The following is a 25,920-nucleotide window of genomic DNA, read 5'->3' on the forward strand; positions in this document are numbered from 1 at the left end:
CTAAATTACACTGTGCATGGGAAGAGGGCAGGAGCAGGACTTCTGGGGCTACAGAGCATGTTCACTTTATTGATCTGGGGGCTGGTTACACGGGTGTGGTCAGTTTATGAAAATTAAAAGGCTGCACAGCTGGGCATGGTGGCTCACGCCTGTAATCCCAGCACTTTGGGGGGCCGAGGCGGGCAGATCACCTGAGGTCGGGAGTTCGAGACCAGCCTGGCCAACATGGCGAAACCCCATCTCTACTAAAAATACAAAAATTAGGTGGGCGTAATGGCACACATCTGTAGTCCCAGCTATTCCGGAGGCTGACGCAGGAGAATCGCTCGAACCTGGGAGGCAGAGGTTTCAGTGAGCCGAGATTGTGCCACTGCACTCCAACCTGGGCAACAGAGTGGGATTCCATCTCAAAAAAAAAAAAAAAAGTTAGAAAATCAAAAGGCCATGTGCTGTGGTTCAAACCTGTAACCGCAGCACTTTGGGAGGCCAAGGCAGGAGGGAGGCTGGCTTAGGCCCAGGAGTTTGAGACCAGCCTGGCCAACATAGCAAGACCTCATCTTTACAAAAAAAAAAAAAAATTAGCCAGGTGTGATGACACGCATCTGTGGTCCCAGCTACTCAGGAGGCTGAGGTGGGAGGATTGCTTGAGGCGGGGAAGTCGAGGCTGCAGTGAGCCGCGATCACACCACTGCACTCCAGCCTAGGCAACAGAGTGAGACCTGGTCTCAAAAAATATATATATATAGATATATGTAATATATATGTTATATATATTATATATGTTATATATAAAATATATGTAATACATATATGTATTTTATATATGTAATACATATATGTATTATATATAACATATGTGTTATATATGTTATGTATGTGTAATATATGTATGTAATATATATGTTATATATATATAAAGCTGGCATTTTGTAATTATTTATGCACTTTTCTGTATACAAATATTCAGAATATAAAATAGAATTGAAAGTATGTAGGCAGAATAATGGCCCCAAAAATGCCCACACCCTAATTCCTGTGAATATGTTGCCTTACCTGGCAAAATGGACTTTACTGATGTGATTTGTTTGTTTGTTTGTTTTTGAGACAGGGTCTCACTCAGTTGCCCAGGCTGGAGTGCAGTGGCACGATCTTAGCTCACTGCAACCTCCACCTCCCCAGCTCAATCCATCCTCCCACCTCAACCTCCTGAGTAGCTGGGACTAAGGGTACGTGCCACCACACCCGGCTATTTTTTGTATTTTTTGGTAGAGACAGGGTTTCACCATGTTGGCCAGGCTGGTCTCGAACTCCTGACCTCAAGTGATCTGCCCACCTCGGGCTCCCAAAGTGCCGGGATTACAGGCATTAGCTGCCACATGGGGCCTAAGAGTACAGACACTGAGATAGGGAGACTATCCTGGGTTATCCAAGTGGGCCCAATCTCATCACATAAATTCTTAAAATCGGGGAACATTTCCTGGCTGTGGTCAAAAAGAGATGTGACAACACAAGAATGGTCAGGTAAATGCAATGTTGCTGGCACTGAAGAGGGAGGAAGGGGCCACAAGACAAGGCATGCAGGCAGCTTCCGGAAGCTGGAAGAGGCAAGGAAACAGATTCTCCTACAGATGCTCCCAGACATGACACAGCCCTGCCTGCACCTTGACTTTAGCTCAGCAAGACCCCAGTTGAACTTCTAACCTACAGAACTGGAAATGCGTTAAGGCAATAACGTTGTAGTAATTATTACAGCAGTGATACCAATACATGGGCAAGCCTGAGATGTGGGCATTGTGTCAGCTCTCCACCTAAGCGCTTCTATCCCTGAGGTTTATTTTGCAAACACTTAGAACAACAATCAAGCAAAATTTAGCAGAAAGAAAAAACAACCACAATCCAATTGCTTTAATAGGTCAGTCTTGCTTCATTTTTCAGAGTTCCTGCCTGGGGTTTGCCTAATGCCATCCCTCTAAAAATGTCCGACAGCACACCTTTTTATCTCCAAATGCTTGGGGCTGATCTTATTCAAAGAGCCAGACAGTGTTTTTTTTTGCTTTGTTTTTTGTTTTTTTTGAGACCAAGTTTTGCTCTGTGGCCCAGGCTGGAGTGCAGTGGCGCGATCTCGGCTCACTGCAAGCTCTGCCTCCTGGGTTCACGCCATTCTCCTGTCTCAGCCTCCTGAGTAGCTGGGACTACAGGCGCCCGCCACCACGCCCAGCTAATTTTTTGTATTTTTAGTAGAGACAGGGTTTCACTGTGTTAGCCAGGATGGTCTCGATCTCCTGACCTCGTGATCCGCCCGCCTCTGCCTCCCAAAGTGCTGGGATTACAGGTGTGAGCCACTGCGCCCAGCTGCCAGACAGTGTTAAGAACAAAAACTTGTTGTTTTTTTTTTTTTTGAGACAGAGTCTTGCTCTGTCACCCAGGCTGGAGTACAGTAACGCAATCTCAGCTCACTGCAACCTCCGCCTCCCAGGTTCAAGCAACTCCCCTGCCTTAGCCTCCTGAGTAGCTGGGATTACAGGCGCCCGCCACAATGTGGGGCTAATTTTTGTATTTTTAGTAGAGATGGGGTTTCACCACGTTGGCCAGGCTGGTCTTGAACTCCTAGCCTCAAGTGATACACCTGCCTCGGTCTCCCAAAGTGCTGGGATTACAAGTGTGAGCCATCATGTCCTGCCACAAAAGCTTCTTTAGATCTCCCCCGCCGTGTTTTAAGTGACTGACAGGCCCAGAGACTTGCCAGATCAGCTTCAAGGCCCTGGCCACCACCCTCTCCTGTCTAAGCCTCAGTTCACGTCACAGTCTGTATAGGAGGTGGTGGGACTGGCTGATCTCTGAGATCGCTCTTGGCCTTAACGTTCTGCAAGACTGTTATTAAACTCCAGCTCTTCATCTTTTCTCCTTGGTCCCCAAGAAGAAAAGATAACTAATTCCCAGTCACGTTAGGTATAAACAGCTCCAATGTCAGGTCCATGAGCTCATGTTCCGAAGGCCAGGTTCCAGGGCTCTCCCATCCACCCTTGTAAATCATTAACATACTTGCCATGGTCCTGTGAGAATGTGTGTCAGCAGCTTCCGGCCAGACTTTTCCCTGTGACTCATGGTTCTCCTTTGCTGGGAATCCCTGCTTCTCATCTGGAAAACAGATGAAACCCAGCCATCATTCCCAGGCCTAGACTGCAGCAGCCCCTCTAATACCGGCCTTTTCTCACCTGCTACAAAGATAGAGGCACTGCTTGAAAAGGTTCAGTTACCTCCCTTCCTCCCTTCCACACCATTGCACCACCCCAACACCCCCACCTAACCTAACTCCACACAAAATATTTTCTCATTCTCAGATGTTGTCAGAAATTCTACCATAAGCGATCAGCCTTTTTTTTTTTTTTTTAACAGATCCCTGCTAAAATTCCCCTGGAGGGAGTAGCCTTAAAATTATTATTAGGCATGACACCTTGGTGAGAATAAAGGATTCAGAAGACACTTTGAAAGAGGAAGCACCTGATGGGATTGGGGGTGGGGAGATACATACTAATATTTCCTGAGGCCCTGCCGTATGCCCAGAGCTTCATGGATGTGGACAACTAGAACCCCTGAGCCCCGGAAGAGGCAGCCAGTGTTTTTTCTTCATATGTTAGTGGGGGCAAGCGAAACCCAGAGAGGTTGAGTCATGCTCAAAATCACACGGCGGGCCGGGCGTGGTGGCACATGCCCGTAATTCCTGCACTTTGGGAGTCTGAGGCAGGCAGATCACCTGAGGTCAGGAATTCAAGACCAGCCTGGCCAACATGGTGAAACCCCATCTCTGGGCTGGGCATGGTGGCTCATGCCTGTAATCCCAGCACTTTAGGAGGCTGAGGTGGGTGGATCACCTGAGGTCAGGAGTTCAAGACCAGCCTGGCCAATATGACGGAACCCTGTCTCTACTAAAAATACAAAAAAATTAGTCCAACGTGGTAGCGGGCACCTGTAATCCTAGCTACTTGGGAGGCTGAGGGAGGAGAATCACTGGAACCCAGGAGGTGGAGGTTGCAGTGAGCCGAGATCACGCCATTGCACCAGCCTGGGCAACACAGCAAGACTCCATCTCAAAAAAAAAAAAAAAAAAAAGAAAGAAAAAGAAAAGAAAAGAAACAAAACTCTGTCTCTACTAGAAATATAAAAATTAGCTGGGTGTGGTGGCGCACGCCTGTAATCCCGGTTGCTCAGGAGGCCGAGGCAGGAGAAACACTTGAACCCAGGAGGCAGAGGTTGCAGTGAGCCGAGATCACACCACTGCACTTTAAATGGGCAACAGAGGGAAACTCCATCAAAAAAAAAAAAAAATCACACAACAAATCAGAACTGAGCCAGGATTCCAACCCTCCTGTAGCCACGAAGGAAGAGATATCAGTGTACACTCTGGTATTAACTCATTCCTTTTCTGGTTTAAGGTGGGAAGGTCCACTGGAAAGCAGAGTGTGGAATGCTAAGTTGTTGTTGTTGTTTTGAAACCGGGTCTCACTGTGTCACCCAGGCTGGAGCACAGTGGCATGATCACAGCTCACCACAGCCTCCATCTCCCCAGCTCAGGTTATCCCCCTGCCTCAGCCTCCCAAGTAGCTGGGAGTACAGGCATGTGACACCATGCCTGGCTAATTTTTTTGTATTTTTGTAGAGATGTGGGGTTCTGCCATGTTACCCAGGCTGGTCTCGAACTCCTGACCTCAAGTGATCTGTCCACCTCCATCTCCCAAAGTGCTAGGATTGATTACAGACACCCAGCCCTGGAATGCTGTGTTTTTTCTTTTGTTTTGTTTTGTTTTTGAGATGGAGTTTTGCTCTTGTCACTGAGGCTGGAGGGCAATGGTGCAATCTCGGCTTACTGCAACCTCCGCCTCCCAGGTTCAAGTGATTCTCCTGCCTCAGCCTCCCAAGTAGCTGGGATTACAGACGTGTGCCACCACACTCGGCTAATTTGTGTGTGTTTTTAGTAGAGACGGGGGGGGGGTTCACCATGTTGGCCAGGCTGGTATCGAACTCCTGACCTCAAGTGATCCACCCACCTCCGTCTCCCAAAGTGCTGGGATTAATTATAGGCATGAGCCACCGCGCGCAGCCCTGGAATGCTGTTTTGAAGGAAGAAAACCTATGTCATGCAACACAGGACAGCTTCATTGCTGGGAAGTGGAGTGGAGATGCAGGGTGCTCCAGGGCAGGGGCACCTGAAACCAGCGCAGCCTGAAACAGGCAGATCCCTTCTGCTCCAGACCCCTGCTCCATCTGTCAATGAGAAGGAGGCTAAACTAGATATCCCCTTGGGCCTTTCCAGCCCCAACATCATGGGAGAACAGGTAGGGTGGGCCAGGGCAGGGAGAGCTGGAGAGCCTGCTCCCCTTTTCCTGCCCCCTGAGGCTCCAGTTCAGAAGATGTTCCCCTTGTCCATGAACACACAGCCTTGGCACCCTCTGCCTCCTGCCTGGTCATGGCTGTGATCCAGGTGAACCTGACCTACCTGTCTCTGGACAGAACCTTTTGACTTCTGCTAGCACAGCTCCCTGGCATCTCCCCACCCCCACAGCTTTGGTGAGCAGAGCCAGGTGGGACTGGGCAATAGGTCTGGTCATTGCCTCCATTTGGTCATCTCAGAATCAGCCCCCTTGGAGGCATCTGTGTGACCTCTGCCCCTGCTGATGCTATGTTATTGGTTAGGCTCACAGGGCTGGAGCTCACAGAATTTTGAGGGGCGATGAACACTGTGTTAATAATTAACATTGTGTACTACTGTAAAATGCAAAAATAAAATGGCAAAATTAAAATTAATAGACATTTCATTAAATACCTACAAGATGGAAGATTATGTCATCTTTTCGATTTGGTATTTATAAAAGTTTTACTACATTTGAAAACTCTTTGTGGGTTAGATTTTCTCACGTAGCAAGAATTCTGAGAGTGCCAGATGGTCGACAAGAAATCAGAAACTGAAAGTTACTGGTATTTTAGTTTATTTGGCAAACGTGTATTCAGGACTTACCTCTGCTGGGCGTGGTGTTATGAATTTACATATGTCAACACACTGAATTCTATGACTTAAGAGCCATCATTATTCCTGTTTTAAGCATGAGGAAACCGAGGCATACAGAGGTTATGTATCTTCTCCAAGATTAGCAAAGGCAGAGTCACGTAGCCAAGAAAATTCAAAGGCAAAATTATAGAAATATTTTCAGATTTTTTTTTTTTTTTTGAGACGGAGTCTCACTCTGTCACCCAGGCTGGAGTGCAGTGGCGCTATCTCAGCTCACTGCAAGCTCCGCCTCCCAGGTTCACGCCATTCTCCTTCCTCAGCCTCCCTAGTAGATTACAGGCGCCTGCCACCACACCCGGCTATTTTTTTTTTTTTTTTTTTTTTTTTTTTTTGTATTTTTAGTAGAGACTGGGTTTCACTGTGTTAGTCAGGATGGTCTCGATCTCCTGACCTTGTGATCCACCCGCCTCGGCCTCCCAAAGTGCTGGGATTACAGGCATGAGCCGCTGTGCCTGGCCTGAAATCTTTTCAGAATTTTTTAGGGGAAACATTTTGATAAGGGTGCATTCATGTTGCAGATAATATAGGCTGAGCCTCTGAAAGCTAGAGTGACTCAGGCCAACAAATGCCTGGAAATGGCTCCGTCCTCCAGCCCACATGGATGGTGTGGCCCACACGTGGAAGGTAACTATTGATGAAAGAAGAAAATTAGGCCAGGTGCAGTGACTCACGCCTGTAATCCCAGCTCTTTGGGAGGCTGAGGGGGAGTGGATCACCTGAGGTCAGGAGTTCAAGACCAGCCTGGCCAACATGGTGAAACCCTGTCACTACTAAAAATACAAAAATTATCCAGGCATGGTGGTGGGTGCTTGTAATCCCAGCTACTTGGGAGGCTGAAGCATGGGAATCACCTGAACCTGGAAGGCAGAGGTTGCAGTGAGCCAAGATGGCGCCATTGCACTCCAGCCTGGGGCAACAGAGCGAGATTCCATCTAAAAAAAAAAAAAAGAAAGAAAGAAGAAAAATTAACAACTCATTGCTCACTTGGAGGGATAGCGTCTCCAGAGAAGGGAAAAGACAGCACTTCTTAATAACACTCAGTGGTATGCCGAGGTCTCTTTAATCCCCCTTTAATCCCCCTAAATTAACTGCAGGATTGTACTGGGTATTTTTGGGTTTTGTTTTTGTTAGAGACGGCGTCTCGCTCTGTCGCCCAGGCTGGAGTGCAGTGGCGCAATCTTGGCTCACTGCAACCTCTGCCTCCCAGGTTCAAGCGATTCTCCTGCCTCAGCCTCCCAAGTAGCTGGGACTACAGGCGCGTGCCACCACGCCCGGCTAATTTTTTGTATTTTTAGTACAGATGGGGTTTCACCGTGTTAGCCAGGATGGTCTCAATCTCCTGACCTCATGATCCACCCACCTCCCAAAGTGCTGGGATTACAGGCGTGAGCCACCGCACCCGGCCTTGTTTTTGTTTTTGAGACAGTGTCTCACTCTGTTGCCCATGCTGGAGTGCAGTCCACAGCTCACTGCAACCTCTGCCTCCCAGGCTCAAGTGATCCTCCCACCTCAGCACCCCCCCGAGGAGCTGGGACAACGGGCTCACACCCCTACACCAGGCAGATTTTTGTATTTTTATTAGAGACAGGGTCATGCCATATTGCCCAGGCTGGTCTCAAACTCCTGGGCTCAAGCAATCTGCCTGCATCCACCTCCAAAGTGCTGGGATGACAGGCGTGAGCCACTGCACATGGCCTGGATTGTACTGTTATCATCCCCATTTTATAGGTAAGAACATTGAGGCTCACCTTTTGACAACATTTTGCAGGGAGTGGAGATGCCGAGTGGCTTACTCAAGGCCATGAAGCCAGGGGGTTGTGCCCGTGGTAAGCGCTGAGAAGAAGGCGGTGACTGTACTTGGATATCTGGCCTCACTTCAGTTATGTTGATGTGTTTAGCGCCTACTTAGTGAAGAGCCCACACCTGATCCCACCCAGTGCTGCCCTTTCCTACGTGGGCGATGGAGCAGTGGTGCATCATGGGAGCCACGGATAAGGGCTGGATGGGAAGTTTGGGCACATTTGGAAGCCCGAGGCCGTTGTATAGACCTTCAATCCTGGGAGTCATGACCAGGGAGTATTTATGGTGCTTCAGAAACATGAGCCGAGGCTGGGCACAGTGGCTCACATTTATAATCCCAGCACTTTGGGAGGCTGAGGCATGCGGATCACCTGAGGTCAGGAGTTCAAGACCAGCCTGGCCAACATAGTGAAACCCTGTCTCTACTAAAAATACAAAAATTAGCCAGGTGTAGGGGTGCACACCTGTAGTCCCAGCTACTCAGGAGGCTGAGGCAGGAGAATCACTTGAACCTGGGAGGCGGAGGTTGCAGTGAACCGAGGTGGCTCCACTGCACTCCAGCCTGGGCAACAGAGTGAGATTCCGCCTCAAAAAAAAAAAAAAATTAGAAACATGAGCTGGGTGAGTGTCAGTTTCCTGTGGCTGCCGTAACCAGTCACTACAAACTGCTGGCTTAAGCCAACAGACATTTATTCTCTCACAGTTCTAGAAGCCAGAAGTCAGAAACCAAGGCATCCATGGGGCTGTGCTGCCTCCAGAGGCTCCAGGGGAGGAGGCGTCCTGTCTCTTGCAGCTTCTGGTGGCTCCAGGCACTCCTTGGCTTGCGGCTGCACCACTCCAATTTCTGCCTCCATCTCTTCACATGGCCTCCTCCTCTGTGTCACTGCGACTCAGTCTCCCCTGCTGCTCTTAAAAGTTCAGGCTTGGCCAGGTGCGGTGGCTCACGCCTGTAATCCTAACACTTTGGGAGACCAAGGCGTGTGGATCACTTGAGGGCAGGAGTTTGAAACCAGCTTGGCCATGATGGTGAAACCCCGTCTCTACTAAAAATACAAAAAATTAGCTGGGTATGGTGGTGCACGCCTATAATCCCAGCTACTCAGGAGACTGAGGCAGAAGAAATCGCTTGATCCTGGGAGGCGGAGGTTGCAGTGAGCCAAGATGGTGCCACCGCACTCCAGCCTGGGTGACAGAGTGAGACTCCTTCTCAAAAAAAAAAAAAAAGTTCAGGCTCACACCTGTACAGGCTTACAGCTATAATTCCAGCACTTTGGGAGGCCACGGCAGGCAGATCACCTGAGGTCAGGGGTTCGAGACCGGCCTGGCCAACATGGTGAAATGCTGTCTCTACTAAAAATACAAAAATTAGCTGGGCATGGTGGCAGATGCCTGTAATCCCAGCTGTTCGGGAAGCTGAGGCAGGAGAATCGTTTGAACCCAGGAGGCGGGGTTTACAGTGAGCCGAGATTGCGCCACTGCACTCCAGCCTGGGCGACAAAGCAAGACTGTCCCCCCCCCCAAAAAAAAAAAGTTCACTTGACATTGAAGTGAACCACAGTGAATCCAGGATGCTGTCACCTCAAGAGACTGAGCTTAATCACATTGGCAAAGATTTTCTTTCCAAATAACGTCACTCGCATTCACAGGTAGACATCTCATTTTGCAGGAAGTGGGGGACAAACTTCAACTCACTGCTGCAGCCTCTTCCACCACTTTTGCTAGTACAGCATCTGTTCTGTCCTCTTCTCATGATGGGGTTTTTCCTCTGGGACCCACCCTGTGCCCATTTCAGTTCACGAGAGCTGAGCCAGGTCTGGCCCATTAAATCAGAGCATCTCCCTCGCCATAGTGATAGTCCAGGGATGGTCCAGTCAGGGCCAATCCCAGGACTCTGGATGTCTTTGCAGTAGGGCCACTAAGAGGACAGCTGCCAGCTGCCATCTTTCCAGCAGCCATCTTGGTAGGGCGACCCTGGCTGAGAACGGAGCCCACACAGAGGAGAACAGGGCCGAGAGATGGAAAGTGAAGCCCAGTCTTTCAGTTGCGGAGCCAATACACCCCCTTTCCTGCTGAAGCCAGCTGAGAGGGGTTTCTGGCCCTTACTCATTGTTAGGTTTTGAAGGAAAGGCAAGGGTTAAAGGAAGAGACACACACACACACACACACACACACACACACAGAGAGAGAGAGAGAGAGAGAGAGGTGGGGGGTGGGGATGCGGCTCTACAGCAAACACAGGCATTTATGTCCAGCATCAGCCCTGCGGAGGTGGGGACCAGCTTGATGCCAGTGGCCACTGCCACTTATAGGCTGGAGTACGTATAGGCCTGGGCAGGAGGGGTCTGGGGGGCATGGCCTGCTGCCTGGAAAAATGTTCATAGCAGGCTGGGCGCGGTGGCTCACACCTGTAATCCCAGCACTTTAGGAGGCTGAGGTGGGTGGATCACAAGGTCAGGAGTTCAAGACCAGCCTGGCCAACATAGTGAAACCCTGTCTCTACTAAAAATACAAAAATTAGCTGGGCATGGTGGCAGGCACCTGTAATCCCAGCTACTCGAGAGGCTGAGACAGGAGAATCACTTGAACCTGGGAGGTAGATGTTGCCGTGAGCCGAGATAGCACCACTGCACTCCATCCTGGGCAACAAAGCAAGACTCTGTCTCAAAAAACAAAAAAGAAAGTTAATAACATGCCATGTTGAGGCAGTTTGGCCCTTGTTTCCACAGAATGTGACAGTGATGCTTCTTCAGCTGGGTCTTTGCCTGGCAGGGTATGATAAGAAAGTCAGGCAGTCAGGGAGGATGTTTGTCACCACCTGAACCCCTGTGGAATATTTCACTTTGACCAAGGCCTGTGAAATGGCAGGGGGCTTACAAAATGGTGCAGTTTGGGCCGCGCACGGTGGCTCACACCTGTAATCCCACCACTTTGGGAGCCCGAGGCGAGCAGATCACCTGAGGTGAGTGCGGGACCAGCCTGGCCAACGTGGTGAAACCCCATCTATACTAAAATACAAAAATTAGCCAGGCATGGTGGCACGTGCCTGTAATCCCAACTACTCAGGAGGCTGAGGCAGGAGAATCGCTTGAACCCAGGAGGCGGAGGTTGCAGTAAGCAGAGACACGCCATTGCACTCCAGCCTGAGCGACAGAGTGAGACTCCGTGTTAAAATAATAATAATAACACTAATAATAAAATGATGCAGTTAACACTCATCAGTGGGTTATGACTGAAACAGAGACCACCATGAGCCCTCACTTAACAAACGGGGGAGTCCCAATGGTACGTTGGCTGCTGGGCCCTCCCTACCAGAGATGAAAGTGGGACGGGCAGTAGAGGGTGAGCCCTGGTAGGGCCCTAGGAGGCCTCTGGTCCAGCCTGTCCATTTCACATTGAAGGGACAAAAGCCAGAGAGGCAGGGACCAGCCTGAGGTCACATGTGTGCTGCCCTCAGCCTAGAATGCCCATTCACCCTCACTCTCAGCTCAGGCCTCTCACATGGGCCCTCTCCGAGTGTGGGCTGGCTGTCAGCAGGCACTGTCTTCCTGCTGAAGCCCAATATGTCCTGTCTGCACCCCCCCATAACAGCCCTGCTGATTCTGCTGCTGCTGCTTGCTGACATTTTCTTCCCTTCTGGCCATGCTGTTCTGTTCACGAAGTGCACCAATCCATGCCTCATCGTGGCATAGAGCTTGGGCCCTTCATCCTGAGTAGAAGTCTGTGGACAGAATTCAGGAGATCTGTGAACTTGGATGGGAAGAAAATAACACCTTTATTTTTACTAATGTTGAACGGAAATTTGGCATGCCTTTCATTATGACTGTAGGCTACAGGCCACAGATATACTGGTAATATCTGTGACTTTGTCACCAGCGTCCACACAGGGCCTGACAAGAGGGTGAGTCAGATGCGGTTCCTGCCTTCCCAGAGCTGCCCTGAGTTTGCAGGGGTTTGCAGGAGAGGCCGGGAGACCCAGGCTGGAGTGTTGCTGTGGGAGTGAAGAAGGGGAGGAGACCAAATCCAGAGATAATGAAGCAGTCACAGTGGCAGGCCTTGGTGGCCTGTGTGACATGCAGCCAGCACTGAATTGCCCCTCACCCTGAGCCCTCTCCCCTCCCTGGTGTTTTGGTCTGTTTTGTGCTGCTATAACAGAAGACTGGGTAATTTATAAAGAAGAGAAATTTGTTTCTCGCAGTCCTACAGGCTGTGAAGTCCAAAACCAAGGTGCCAGCATCTGGTGGGGGCCTTCTTGCTGTGTCCTCACATGGCAGAAGGTAAAAGGGCAAAAGAGCACTCAAGTGTGCAAGAGAAAGGAGGCCAAGTTTATCCTTTATAAGGATGCCACTTCAACAGTAACAAACCCACTCCCACTCCATAATAATGACATTAATACATTTGTGAGGGAAGAGCCACCATGACCCAATCACCTCTTAAAGGCCCCACCTCTCAACACTGTTGCATTGGGGATTAAGTGTCCAGCACAAGACACACTCAAACCATAACACCCAGCTTTTAGGACCCAGGAATCAGTCCCTCCAGGCTTCTTTGGAGTCAGGTCCTTGGGGGTCCATCCTGGGCCAAGCTCCTCCCTCCCATGGCACCAAACTCCATCACACACCAACCACTCCCCACATCTGCTTGACCTTCAGCCCTTACCTTTTCCTGTGCCCAGCTGAAAGTTCAAGAAGTTCATAGAAATGCCTGAAGGGACACCTCAATGTGTCCCCCAGATCTCATCCTCCTGCAGGCTCTCCCTCTCCATTTCTTTCCAGACGCCCCCTCCTTTGCTCTCAGCTCTCATCCATCTGGTGATTTCATCTTCTAAGTATTCTCAGGTCCATCTGCTTCACACCATCCCCACTGTCACGAGTTCTTCTGATTGAACTCTTTTAACAGCGTATTTGTTTTCTATTCCTGCATAAAAAATTATCACAAACTAAGTGCTTTGTCAGCTCACCGTGTTATTGGTTGGTAGGCTCAGGCTCACCATATCTGGGTTCTCTGCTCAGGGCAACCCAAGGCTAAAATCCTGGTATTGGCCAAGGCTGAGGTCTTACCTGAGACTTGGAGCCCTTTTCCCAGATCATGTAGTTGTTGGCAGAATTCATTTCCTTGCAGCTAGAGAACTCACGGAGGCTTCCTTGACTTTTTTTTTTTTAGACAGGGTCTCGCTCTGTTGTCCAGGCTGGAGTGCAGTGGTATGATATCAGCTCACTGTAGCTTCAACTTCCTGGGCTCAAGCAATCCCCCCACCTCAGCCTTCCAACTAGCTGGGACCACAGGTGCACACCACCATGCCCAGCTAATTTTTGTATCTTTTTTTGGTAAAGACGGTGGCTTGCTATGTTGGTGAGGCTGGTCTTGAACTCCTGGGCTCAAGCAATGCATGCACCTTGGCCTCCCGAAGTGCTAGGATTACAGGTGTGAGCCACTGTGCTTGGCCTTTATTTTTATTTATTTATTATTTTTTAAAAATAGAAACAAGGTCTCACTATGTTGCCCAGGCTGGTCTCAAACTCCTGGGTTCAAGTGATCCTCTTGGCTCTGCCTCCTGAAGTTTTGGGATTACAGGCATGAGACACTGTGCCCAGCCCCTTGGAGTGTGTGTGTGTGTGTGTGTGTGTGTGTGTGTGTGTGTGTGTGTGTTTGAGATGGAGTCCCTTTCTGTCACCAAGGCTAGAGTGCAATGGCATGATCTCGGCTTACTGCAACCTCTACCTCCCGGGTTCAAGCAATTCTCCTGCCTCAGCCTCCCAAGTAGCTGGGGTTACAGGTGCCTGCCACCATGCCCGGATAATTTTGTTTGTATTTTTAGTAGAGATAAGGTTTTACCATGTTGGCCAGGCTGGTCTCAAACTCCTGACCTCAGGTGATCCACACACCTTGGCCTCCCAAAGTGCTGGGATTGCAGGTGTGAGCCACCACGCCCAACTGAACTTTTAAAAATGGACATTTTTTCTCCATAACTACAATACCATCATCACACCTAATGAAACTAACACTAATCCTCTAGTTCCTTCTTCAGGCCAGCAGAAGCACATCTCTCTGACTTACCCTGTCTTTAAGAGTCCCCTTTCAAGAGATCACCTGATTAGGTCAGGCCTACCCAGGACAATCTCCCTTTTCATCAATTCAACTGTGAGGGACCTGAATCACACTTGCAAGTTTCTCTTTTGCCAAATAATGTAACATAATGACAGGAGTGATATTCCATCATATCTACAAGTCTCACCCATACTCAAGCAGAGAAGATGACACAAGGACATGGTCACCGGTGGTCATTTTAGAATTCACCTACCACGAACATCCTCTTCATGGGGCGATATGGCTGGGATGTTTGTCCCCTCCAAATCTCATGTTAAAATGTGACTACTAATGTTGGAGGCGAGGACTGGTGGGGGGTGTTTGGGTCATGGGGGCGGACCACTCATGAATGGCATGTGTCCTCATCATGGTAATAAGTGGCAATGAGTTCACGCAAGATCTGGTTGTTTAAAAGCGTGTGGCATGCTGGGCGTGGTGCTTCATGACTGTAATCCTGGCACTTTCGGAGGGTGAGATGGGCAGATCACCTGAGGTCAGGAGTTCGAGACCAGCCTGGCCAACATAGTGAAATCCTGTCTCTACTAAAAATACGAAAATCAGCCAGGCGTGGTGGCAGGCACCTATAGTCCCAGCTACTCAGGAGGCTGAGGCAGGAGAATCACTTGAACCTGGGAGGCGGAGGTTGCAGTGAGCCGAGATGGCTCCACTGCACTCCAGCCTGGGCAACAGAGTGAGACTCTGCCTCAAAACAAAACAAAACAAAAAAGCATGTGACCCCTCCCACCCCTCTTGCTGTCTCATTGCGTGATGCACTTGCTCCCTCTTTGCCTTCTGCCATGATTGGAAGCTTCCTGAGGCCCCACCGAAGCTTACCAGATGCTGGTGTCATGCTTCTACAGCCTGCAGAACCATGAGCTAAAATAAACCTCTTTTCCTTATAACTTAGTCTCAGGTATTTCTTTATAGCAATGCAAAATGGACTAACCCATGGGGTCTCCCAACTTAGGAGGCCTGGCCCCTCCAACCCACCTTCTACCCAAAAACCAGGGAGATCTATTTGTCTGTCTGTATATCATTGACCTATCTTTTCTTCTTTCTTTGTTATTAATTTTTTCTTTTTAATATGAAATATTTCAAATAAATCCAAAAGTAGAGTGAAGTATATAATAGAAAATTTTTATATCCATCCGCTAGATTTCAGTTATTAATATCTTGCCATATTTTCTCCATTTGTTTTGTTAGAAATATTTTTGTTTGTTTGTTTGCTTGTTTTTGAAACAGAGTCTCGCTCTGCCACCCGGGCTGGAGTGCAGTGTTGTGATCTCGGCTCACTGCAACTTCTGCCCCCTGGGTTCAAGCAATTCTCATGCCTCAGCCTCCTGAGTAGCTGGGACTACAGGAGCATGCCACCATGTCTGGCTAATTTTTTGTATTTTTAGTAGAGATGGGGTTTCACCATGTTGGTCAGGCTGGTCTCGAACTCCTGACCTCAGGTGATCCACCTGCTTGGCCTCCCAAAGTGCTGGAATTACAGGTGTGAGCCACCAAGCCCAGCTCATCTTGTTAAAAATATTTTAAAGTTAATTTTAGATATGATGCTCATTCACACCCAAATGCTTCAGTAAATGCATTGACTTTTTTAGGTGGACATTTTTTTCCATAACCGCAATACCATCATCACAATGAATGAAACTACCAATAATCTAGTTCCTTCTAAATCCCAGTCACATTCAAATTTCCCTTATTGTCTCTAAAAAATTCTTGTTTTTGTGTGTGTTCGTTCGTTTGTTTGTTTGTTTGAGATGGAGTCTCACCCTATTGCCCAGGCTGGGAATGCAGTGGCAGAATCTCTGCTCACTGCAACCTCCACCTCCCAGGTTCAAGCCATTCTCCTGTCTCAGCCTCCCGAGTAGCTGGGATTACAGGCGCCTGCCACCACACCCGGCTAATTTGTGTATTTTTAGTAGAGATGGGGTTTCACCATGTTGGCCAGGCTGGTCCCGAACTCCTGACCTCAGGTGATCTGCCCGCCTTGGCTTCCCAAAGTGCTGGGATTATAGGTGTGAGCCACCGTGCCCAGTCTCTATAACATCCTTTATAGCTGGGTGTTGAATCAAGGTTAGGGTGATCTTTCCAGAATCCAAACTTGAACATGTCACTTTCCGGCTTAGCAGTTAGTGGTTTCCCTCACCCTGGGATACAGGCCGAGCCCCAGCCTGAAGAAGGCAGGACCCCCAGGCCCCTGGGCCCCTGTCCCTCACTCCTGCCCTCCTGCCTCATAGCCTTTTGGCTTCTCAACAGGCCATCATCCTTCCAGACACGAGACCTTCTTTGCTGTTTGCTCCTCCTGGAATGTTCTTTGCGCCTTCTCATCCTCCCATCCAGTTCAGCCATCATTTCCCCAGGGCGGCCCCCAGGAATCCCTGAACCAGACCCTACTCCTGTCTTATCTGACTCCTTAGAACCCTGTTCCTGCCCTGAACCCCCTCCTTCCCCTCACAGCACCCAATTTGATTCGTGGGTGTGACGGCTCTATTGCTCTCTCACTCCCCCATGGCCTGCGGCCCTAGGAGTGGAGTGTGTCTGTCTGCTCACCAGAATAGTCCCATACCTAGCCCAGAGCTGACACATAGTAGGTGCTCCATGAACATATGCTGAGTTAGCAAATGCACGAGTGAGCCAGGATGAGGAGGAGAACTGTGTCACTGTACCACCGTCTGAGGGCTTTGCAAGTCCCTGCTGGCAAGAGGGAAGACAATGATAGAACAGCATGGCCCCCAGGGGAACAGGGCCAGCTGTGGGAGAACTGCTGCCCTGGTGGGCATCGGGGGGACAGTAACTATGGGGATCCCTGAGGTCACTGCCCAGAGTTCCGTCTAGGACACCTGGCTTTCCTGGCTGCTGTGGGCCATAGACAGAAAGGACAGGACAGGAGCGACAGAGAGCACTGTCTCTTTAAGAAGCAAGAATGTAGCCGAGCAAGGTGGCTTACGCCTATAATCCCAGCACTTTGGGAGGCCAAGGCAGGTGAATCACTTGAGCCCAGGAGTTCAAGACCAGCCTGGGCAACATGGAAAGACCCCCGTCTCCACAAAAAAATACAAAAATTAGCCAGGCATGGTGGCACGTGCCTGTGGTTCCAGCTACTCGGGAAGCTGAGCTGGGAGGATTGCTCAAGCCTGGGAGGTTGAGGCTGCAGTGAGCCGTGATCACGCCATTGCACTCCAGCCTGGGCAACAGAGTGAGACCCTGTCTCAAAAAACAAAACAAAACAAAAAGAAGAAGCAAGAATGTGCTCGTTCTCCCTTATAGGTGCTGACTGAAGCTGCACGGGAACCACCAGGTCTAGGATAGAGGCAGGAAGGGCAAAGGTGGGGGGAACACCAGGGGAAGTGAGGGCTACAGGAAGAGGGGCCTTGGGGCTGGGTGCGGTGGCTCACGCCTGTAATTCCAGCACTTTGGGAGGCCGAAGTGGGCGGATCACCTGAGGTCAGGAGTTCAAGACCAGCCTGGCCAACATAGTGAAACCCTGTCTCTCCTAAAAATACAAAAGTTAGCCGGGTGTGGTGGCAGGCACCTGTAATCCCAGCACTTGGGAGGCTGAGGCAGGAGAATCGCTTGAACCCAGGAGGCAGAGGTTGCAGTGAGCCAAGATCGCGCCACGGCACTCCAGCCTGGGTGACAGAGTGAGACTTTGTCTCAAAAAAAAAAAAAAAAAGAAAGGGGTTGGGGGAGGCTTCAGAACAAGGATGTGGGCTGCAGGCCCGACTTGTCTCCTGGCATGCTCAGCGATAGGCAGATCCCCACATACCCTGGGCCTCAGTTTCCTCATCAGTAGGAGAAGGGGGCCCCTCATTCCTCCTGGATACTGAGAGCCACGAGGAAGTGGGGAGAGCAACACGCGGGGCTAGAATCCCAGCTCCACCAGCCCCTCGCTGGGTGAAGCGGCTCAGCCTCTGTGAGTCTCAGTTCCCTTCTCAGCAAAGTGGGGGTCATGGGGGTCGTGATTCCCCATGGGGCTGTGCACACATTCCTTGTGGTCCTGGCTGGAAGCCTCTAGCACTTTCAATACAGGAATGGTTTTCATGGTCCGTTTTCCTCAAGACTCAGCACACAGAGACATCATTCATTCATTCTCCCCTCTTTCATCGTTGCCTGCCTCCTCAGGGTAGGCCCTTGATGGCTGGGTTCTGGGGACACCAAGTGCTCCCCACAGCCTGAGATATCAGTGGTTCATGGCTTGGCAGGCTGCCCTATGATTGAAGAAACAAGGAAGGGACAGGTGTGTGTACAGACGTCAGAGCAGCCAGGTGCAGAGACAGGTGCGTGTACAGATGTAAGCGGGGTCAGGTGCTGATGTTATGGAATCTTTGGGGTGTCGCTTTTCTGGGCAGAAACCTCTGTGGCCAGTGGCATCTTTGTCTGAGTTTTGCTTGGGCCCACTGGGCTCATTCTGCCCACTTGTCCTAGCAGACTGCACTCGGCTCACACTATCGGCCTGGATCCCATGTCTACCAAGGGAGACTGCGTGGGGTGGTGACGGGCGTGTAAGCAAGCGTGAGGTCCGGCTACTGCAGAGTCAGACACGCCAGCTACTGCAGTGGGGCGGGCAGCTCCAGGTGCCAGCATGGGCCCCAGCTCTCTGCGAGGCTACAGCTGGACCAGGCGAACTGCAAGCAGCTTCCACAGCTGGCACTGGGGAACACAGTGGCTCTCAGAAGCTTGGAGATGCCAGAAACCACAGGGACCCAAAGAGGGCGTCACAGCCCTCTTTGGGAGACTCCCCGGTCTGGGCTCCCCAAAGGGCTGCAGCTCTTCCTTCCTTCTCTTCCCCTGCAACGCGGCCAGCAAGGGGCATGTCTCAGCCCTGTTTGTGTTATAGCTCTTTTAGCCTTATTCAGTGGGTCCCAAGTTCTTGTCCTCCACTCAGGAAGAATGAGGTACGGAAACAAGAGGGTGAGCAAGATGGGGCAGTTCCTCACTACAGCTGGTCATCCGACGTCTGCTCAGCTCTGGCTGAGCCTGGGGCTTCTGTGAGCCTCAGAGAGGGGGAAGTTCATGCTGACTGGTACATGGGCGGCCATGGGCAGGCCCAGAAAAGGCAACACAAGTTCACACTCCAGTCCACGGCACTGACAGCCTGGCCCCCAGCCTTCAGGGCCTCCCTGGCCTGAAGGTGGGCCTCACCAGGGACTCACCCCCTTCTGCCCAGAAACCTGTCTGCCTCCTGCTGCCATTCATGGCGCCCAGGCTATAGGTACCAAGGGGCGTCTGCAGGCCAGTGCCAAGCTGCCCTCAGTTCCTCCTCAGCTTCACTCCTATGCTCATCAGTGCCCAAAATCTGGAGGGGGCTGAGACAGCAGGGGGCTGGCATGTCAGCACTGCCCCGAGTGTGTGCATACCTGGCTGGGCTGTGACAAAACCCAGGCTCGGCCCCAATTTTGCCCCAAGATCAGAGCAGGTGCCGACAGCAAGGAGAAGCCAGGCAGTGGGAGCGGGCATTTCCAAGCCTGTGAGGGCAGGGGGGCCTTTCAGGGCCCCCAAGAGTGCAGGGATGCCTGGGCCACAGCCGCAGTTAGGGCCGGTGCAGCTATGTGGGATGTGGGGCAGGACTCCAGCCTGCTCTGTGGAGCGGGAGGCCCGGGTCTGCAGCTGTGGTTTGGGCGGCCGCAGCTGCACCTGGGAGGGTGGGGTTCCCACCTGCTCCCGGGCTCCGAGAGCACAGGGATGCCTGGGTCCACAGCCGTGGCTTGGGCAGCTGCAGCGGCACGCAGGGAGCTGCCACCCCGACTCAGAATGGGAGAGGCTCCTGCCTGTCCCCAGCTCCTGCCAGTTCCATGGAACATGCAGCCCCAGCCGTGCCTCCCTGCTGCAGCTGGTGTGACAGCAGCAGCCGCTCCAGATGGCCTGCCACTGCCACCACTGAGACAGGTGTGTGTATAGAGGTCCATTTTATTCAGGCTGGCGAAGGAAGGCTTCTCAGGGGAGGTGGCCCTTGGGCTTCCTCCAGATGCTCTGGAGTCCTCAGTGTCTGACTCCGGCAAGTCTTTCTGAAGAACAAGTAAAGCTCTTTCTCTTGCCACCGCCAAAACATTTCCAAGGGACTCTTCAGAAGAGAGTCAGTCTGCACAGCTCCCCTGGGGCCTGGGCGGTGGGGGCAGAGATCTTATCCAACTTCTCAAATGAGATTCTGCAGGCTCCAGTGACTCGCTGGAGGTCACCCAGCTGGTAAGAAGAGGAGCTGGAACTTAACCTCAGGGCTTCCACCCCGGGCTCCTTCTTCTGCTCCACAAATGCAGCCCAAGCCTTGAGGGCAGCGAATGGGTCAAGGGCCAGGACAGTAGCCTGGAGCCATCCCACGAGGGTGTGGGAGCCGAGGGCGGGGTGGTATGGTGCACGTGGAGGAGGGAAGCCCCTATTTTTCCTGAATCCCATGCCCTGGGATCCCGGAGCAAGGCTGGCCAGGGCTGACCTTCCTTCTCACTGCAGCATCTGCTCTCAGGGCCAAGGATTGCTCTGATGAAGGACTACAGGCAGAGCCAGTGGCTGGCAGGAGCCACGTGCTTCCGGAGCCTCCTGCAGCCACCCTGCCTCCGCACTCCCCCTACAGTCCACCTCGACACAGCAGCCCGGGCCACGTTTCCAAAGCCAAAGTCAGATCATGCCATTCCTGTTCTCATCTCACACAGAATAAAACCTCAATTCTTGTCTCCGCCTGCAAGTCCCTGTACAATCCGGCGCCTGCTGATCTCACCAAGCTCTCCTGGAACCAAATCACCAGAGCAACACCATGGCAGGGGCCTCCCTCTCAGAGGAGGAGGCATTGACAGGAGACGATCTCAGGGTAGACGGTTCTAGACCAGGACAGAGCTGGAGCTGAGGCCTGAGGCAGCAGGTGCCTAGCCAGGGGCCAGCAAGGAGGTCTGAGTGCTGGAGGTCAATGTTAGAAAATAGTCGGGGCCCAGACCAGGCAGCCCATGAATGGGTTTTTCTTTGGTTCACACAGCATATTACAAAACGGACTCACACATATGTAGTTAACTGAATTTTTTTGTTTGTTTTTGTTTGTTTGTTTGTTTTTGAGAGAGTCTCTTGCTCTCTTGCCGAGGCTGGAGTCCAATGGTGCAATCTCGGCTCACTGCAACCTCTTGGGTTCAAGTGATTCCCTGCCTCAGCCTCCCAAGTAGCTGGGACTACAGGCACACACCATACCTGGCTCATTTTTGTAATTTTAGTAGAGACAGGGTTTCACCATGTTGGCTAAGCTGGTCTTGAACTCCTGACCTCAAGTGATCCACCTGCCTTGGCCTCCCAAAGTGCTGGGATTACAGGCGTGAGCCACAGTGCCTGACCAAATTAACTGATTTTTGACCAAAGTGATGAAGCAATTCGGTGGGGAAAGGAAAGTGTTTCCACAAAAAGTGTTGGATCAACTGGACGTCCATATATATATAAAAAAATGAACTTCCACACTTACTTCATACTACATACAAAAATTAATTTGGGGCCGGGCGCAGTGGCTCACACCTGTAATCCCAACACTTTGGGAGGCTGAGGCGGGTGGATCAAAAAGTCAGGAGTTTGAGACTAGCCTAACCAACATGGTGAAACCCCATCTCTACTAAACATACAAAAATTAGCCGGGTGTGGTGGCGCTCACCTGTAATCCCAGCTACTCAGGAGGCTGAGGCAGGAGAATGGCTTGAACCCAGGAGGTAGAGCTTGCAGTGAGCCAAGATCACACCACTACACCCCAGACTGGGTGACAGAGCGAGACTCCGTCTCAAAATAAATAAATAAATAAATAAATTTGGGGGAGTCTATAAAATGGACCACAGACCTAAATGGAAGAGTTAAAACTGTGAAACTTTTACAGGAAAACAGCAGAAAATCTTAGTAACCTTGAGTTAGACAGAGGCTTCTGAAATAGCACACAAAAAGCACAAACTATAAAAGGGATAATTGATAAATTGGACTTTATCCAAATTAAAATTTTTTGGTTTTTGCAAAGCATACATCCAACAAAGGACTTGTATCTCGAACACTTTCTCAGCCTTTTTCCATTCCCTTCCTCATCCAAGGAATATTTTTAGACAATCCTTCCTAATCACCCCCATGGAAATTTAATACACAGGTACCCGTTTATGTATTGTGCGTTTATTGTGCTTTGTACATAAAGAGCACAATTTTTTCATTTCACGAGAACCAATTTTTTCCCATTGGGGGCAATTTTGCCTTCATTGAAAATGCATGATCAGGCCAGACACAGTGGTACACGCCCGTTGTAATCCCAGCGCTTTCAGAGGCAGAGGCAGGCAGATCACTTGAGCTCAGGAGTTTGAGACCAATCTGGACAATATGGTGAAACTCTGTTATCTACAAAAAAGTACAAAAACTAGCCGGGTGTGGTGGTGCATGCCTGTGGTCCCAGCTACCCAGGAGGCTGTGGTGGGAAGTTTACCCGAGCCCTGGAGGTCGAGGCTGCAATGAGCCACTGCACTCCAGCCCGGGCAACAGAATGAGACCTTGTCAAAAAAAAAAAAGAAGAAGAAGAAAAAAATACATGATCTAGAATATTAAAAAAACTCTTATAGTAAACAATAACAACCCATTCTTTTTTTATTTTTAATGGGCAAAAAATTTGAATAAACTTTTCACCAAATAAGATATACAGATGACGAAAATGAAAAGAAGTTCAAAACCATGAGTTCTGGCCGGGCGCAGTGGCTCACACCTGTAATCCCAGCACTTTGGGAGGCCGATGCGGGAGGATCACAAGGTCAGGAGTTTGAGACCAGCCCATCCAACATGGTGAAACCCTGTCTCTACTAAAAATACAAAAATTGGCTGGGCGAAGTGGTTCATGCCTGTAATCCCAGAACTTTGGAAGGCCGAGGCAGGTGGATCACGAGGTCAGGAGTTCGAGACCAGCCTGGCCAAGATGGTGAAACCCTGTCTCTACTAAAAATACAAAAATTAGCTGTGCGCAGTGGCAGGTGCCTGTAATCCCAGCTACTTGGGAGGCTGAGGCAGGAGAATCACTTGAACTCATAAGGCAGAGGTTGCAGTGAGCTGAGATCACGCCACTGCGCTCTAACCTGGGTAACAGAGTGAGACTCCATCTCAAAATAATAATAATAATAATACAGAAATTAGCCTGGTGTAATGCTGCATGCCTATAATCCCAGCTACTCGGGAGGCTGAAGCAGGAGAATCACTTGATCCTAGGAGGCGGAGGTTGCAGTGAGCCAAGATTGCGCCATTGCACTCCAGCCAGGGCAACAAGAACAAAACTCTGTCTCAAAAAAAAAAAAAAAAAAAAGATTCCCTAGGGAATGAGATGTTACAGTGAGACACCACTATACATATACCAGAATGGCCAAAATGAAGAAGACTGAACACACTAAGTGTTGGTGAGGATGTGGAGGAACTGGAATTCTCACGCACTGCTGGTGGGAATGTAAATGGATATCCACTGAAAGACAATTTGACAGTTTCTTAAAAAGTTGAACACATGCCTGCCACATGGCCCAGCCATTGTACTCTTAGGTATTTATCCAACTGAAATGAGAGCACATGTCCACATGGAGACTTGAACAGGAAGGTTCATAGTAGCTCTAGAGCTAAAATTTTAAAAGCGCCCATTAACAGGTGAACGGATCAGCTAACTGCATATCCAGTTGCATATCCTACAATTGGATACTATTCGGCAATAAAAAGGAATGAACTATTAATGGCATCTAAGAAAATGGATGAACCCCAAAATAGTTATGCTGAGTGAAAGAAGCCAGACCAAAAAAGAACACATGTTATGATTCCACTTACATGAAATTCTGAAAATCTCAGTCTCATCTATAGTGACAGAAGCAGACCAGTGGTTGCTTGGGGGTGGGATGGGGGTGGGGTGGAGGAGAGGGGAGGGGGGATGAAGAGGGAATGGATTACAAAGGGACAAGGACATACTTTTTCTTTTTCTTTTCTTTTCTTTTTTTTTTTTTTTGAGATGGAGTCTTACTCTGTCACACAGGCTGGAGTGCAGTGGTGCGATCTCGGCTCACTGCAAACTCTGCGTCCGGCGTTCAAGCGATTTTCCTGCCTCAGTCTCCGAAGTAGCTGGGATTACAGGCACCTGCCACCACACCAGCTAATTTTTGTATTTTTAGTAGAGACGGGTTTTCGCCATGTTTGGTCAGGCCGGTTTCAAACTCCTGACCTCAGGTGATCCATCTGCCTCAGCCTCCCAAAGTGCTGGGATTACAGGCGTGAGCCATCGGGCCCCGCCAGGGGCACACTTTTGGGAGTGACGGAAATGGTCATTATCTTACTGTGGTGATGGAGTCACAGAATATACATCTATATTCAAAACTCATCAAATTGTATACTTCAAATATGTGTGATTTATTTTATTTTATTATTTTATTTTGAGACAGGGTCTTGCTTTGCCACCCAGGCTGGAGTGCAGGGGCACTATCATAGCTCACTGTAGCCTTCAACTCCTGGGCTCAAGCAATCTTCCTGCCTCAGCCTCCCGAGTAGCTGGGATTACAGGCACGCGCCACCACACCCAGCTAATCTTTTATTTTTGTGGAGATGAGGTCTCACTATGTTGCCCAGGCTGGTCTTGAACTCCTGGGCTCAAATGATCCTCCCGCCCATGTGCACGCATGGTCCTTCCCTCTACCGCACACAGAGGAAGGACCTGGGGCAAGAGGATCTGTGGGAGCTGAGTGGGGGAGCCTAGGAGAGAGGGGGTCCGAAAGAGGGGGTGGAAGGGAGGGGATGCATGCCCCGCCACTGCTGGGCTTCCTGTCCCCCTCTCCCTCCCCGCCAGCCTGCAGCCTTCCAACCGCTGCCCCTGCCCCTCCGCTCAGACCTTCGCTGAGCTCCAAAACCGTCCTGGGCTGCCAGGCCCCGCCCCGTCGCCCCCCATCCTCCACCCCCTGCCCCTTGCTGACCTCATCACCCAGCCCTCTCCCCTCCCTCCTCCTGACAGCCGCCGGTGAGGTTCCCTCTGCCTGGAAGATCTTCCCAGTCTCCCCAACCTCCCTCTGTCCCCTCCTCCAGGTCCCCGCACAGTCCCTTCTGGTGAGGCCACCGACGCAAGCCCCGCCTCCACCCGCTCACCCCTCACTCGCCCCCATCCCCGTCACCCGCCCCACTCCCCTCACCCGCTTCCCTCACCCCTCCCCCTCCCCTATCTCCCTGGCCCGCCCCCACCCCCCTCACCTCTCACCCGCCCCCACCCCCCCTCACTCCTCACCCGCTCCCATCCCCCTCGCCCGCCCCCATTCCTCCCGCCCCTCGCCCGCCCCATCTCCTGCCCTCGTCTCTCCCAGCACAGGAGAGCGCCGTGGGTTTGCTGACCGCGTCCCCACTGAAAGGCGACTCCGGGAGCACAGGCTTCTGCCCTCTCCTGATGTCCCTAGCAGCGCCGGGCACGCAGCAGTGCTCGCTGGGTTTTTGTTGCACCTTTGAGAGGAAAAGGAGCTCGGTGTCCCCTGCAGCCCCTGGAAGTGAGGCGAAGAAGGCCAGGATGGAGTTGGGTGGGCACCCGCCTGTGGTCGTACCCGGATCGTGGAGGCCGCGGGCCCTGAACGCTAGACCCTGGGCGGGACCCTCCCTCCATTATAAAAAAAAATAATAAATTAAAGCAAAAGCATCTCGCGACTGCGCTGCCATAATGGCAAATGTGTCGAAATTATACGCGAAAACAATTGCTTCCCCCTGAGAGGGCATTCTTCTGATGCTAATAGAAATTGGGGGAGTCAGCCTTGCTGTGGGCGCGGCACCGCCCCCTCCCCGGCCGAACCGCCCGCGTTGCGCCGCCAGGGGGCGCCCGACACCAACGCGAGGCTCCACGCGCCAGCGGGGCGGGGCTGAGAGTAGGTGGGGGCGGAGCCTGGGTAGGCGGGGGCGGAGCCTGGGTAGGCGGGGGCGGGGGCGGGGGCGGGGGCGGGGGCGGGGCGGGGGCGGGGGCGGGGGCGGGGGCAGGCCCCGGGCGGCGAAGCCGC

General features: G+C 51.1%; 1 long non-coding RNA gene across 2 annotated transcripts; it reads right to left on the reverse strand.

Moving 5' to 3' along the window:
• Nucleotides 1–1,009: 1,009 nt before the first annotated feature.
• On the reverse strand, nucleotides 1,010–25,707 carry LOC117977430 (uncharacterized). 2 transcript variants are annotated; one of them, XR_004668569.3, is made up of 3 exons: nucleotides 25,274–25,707; nucleotides 12,521–12,778; nucleotides 1,010–3,138 (listed from the first exon to the last, which is right to left on the reverse strand). It is a non-coding gene; the product is annotated as an uncharacterized LOC117977430 (long non-coding RNA). The 2 variants fall into 2 exon arrangements; XR_004668570.3 differs by lacking the exon at nucleotides 1,010–3,138 and adding an exon at nucleotides 10,017–11,852.
• Nucleotides 25,708–25,920: the final 213 nt, after the last annotated feature.

Source organism: Pan paniscus, chromosome 23, assembly GCF_029289425.2.
Source record: "Pan paniscus chromosome 23, NHGRI_mPanPan1-v2.0_pri, whole genome shotgun sequence".
NCBI lineage: Eukaryota > Metazoa > Chordata > Mammalia > Primates > Hominidae > Pan > Pan paniscus.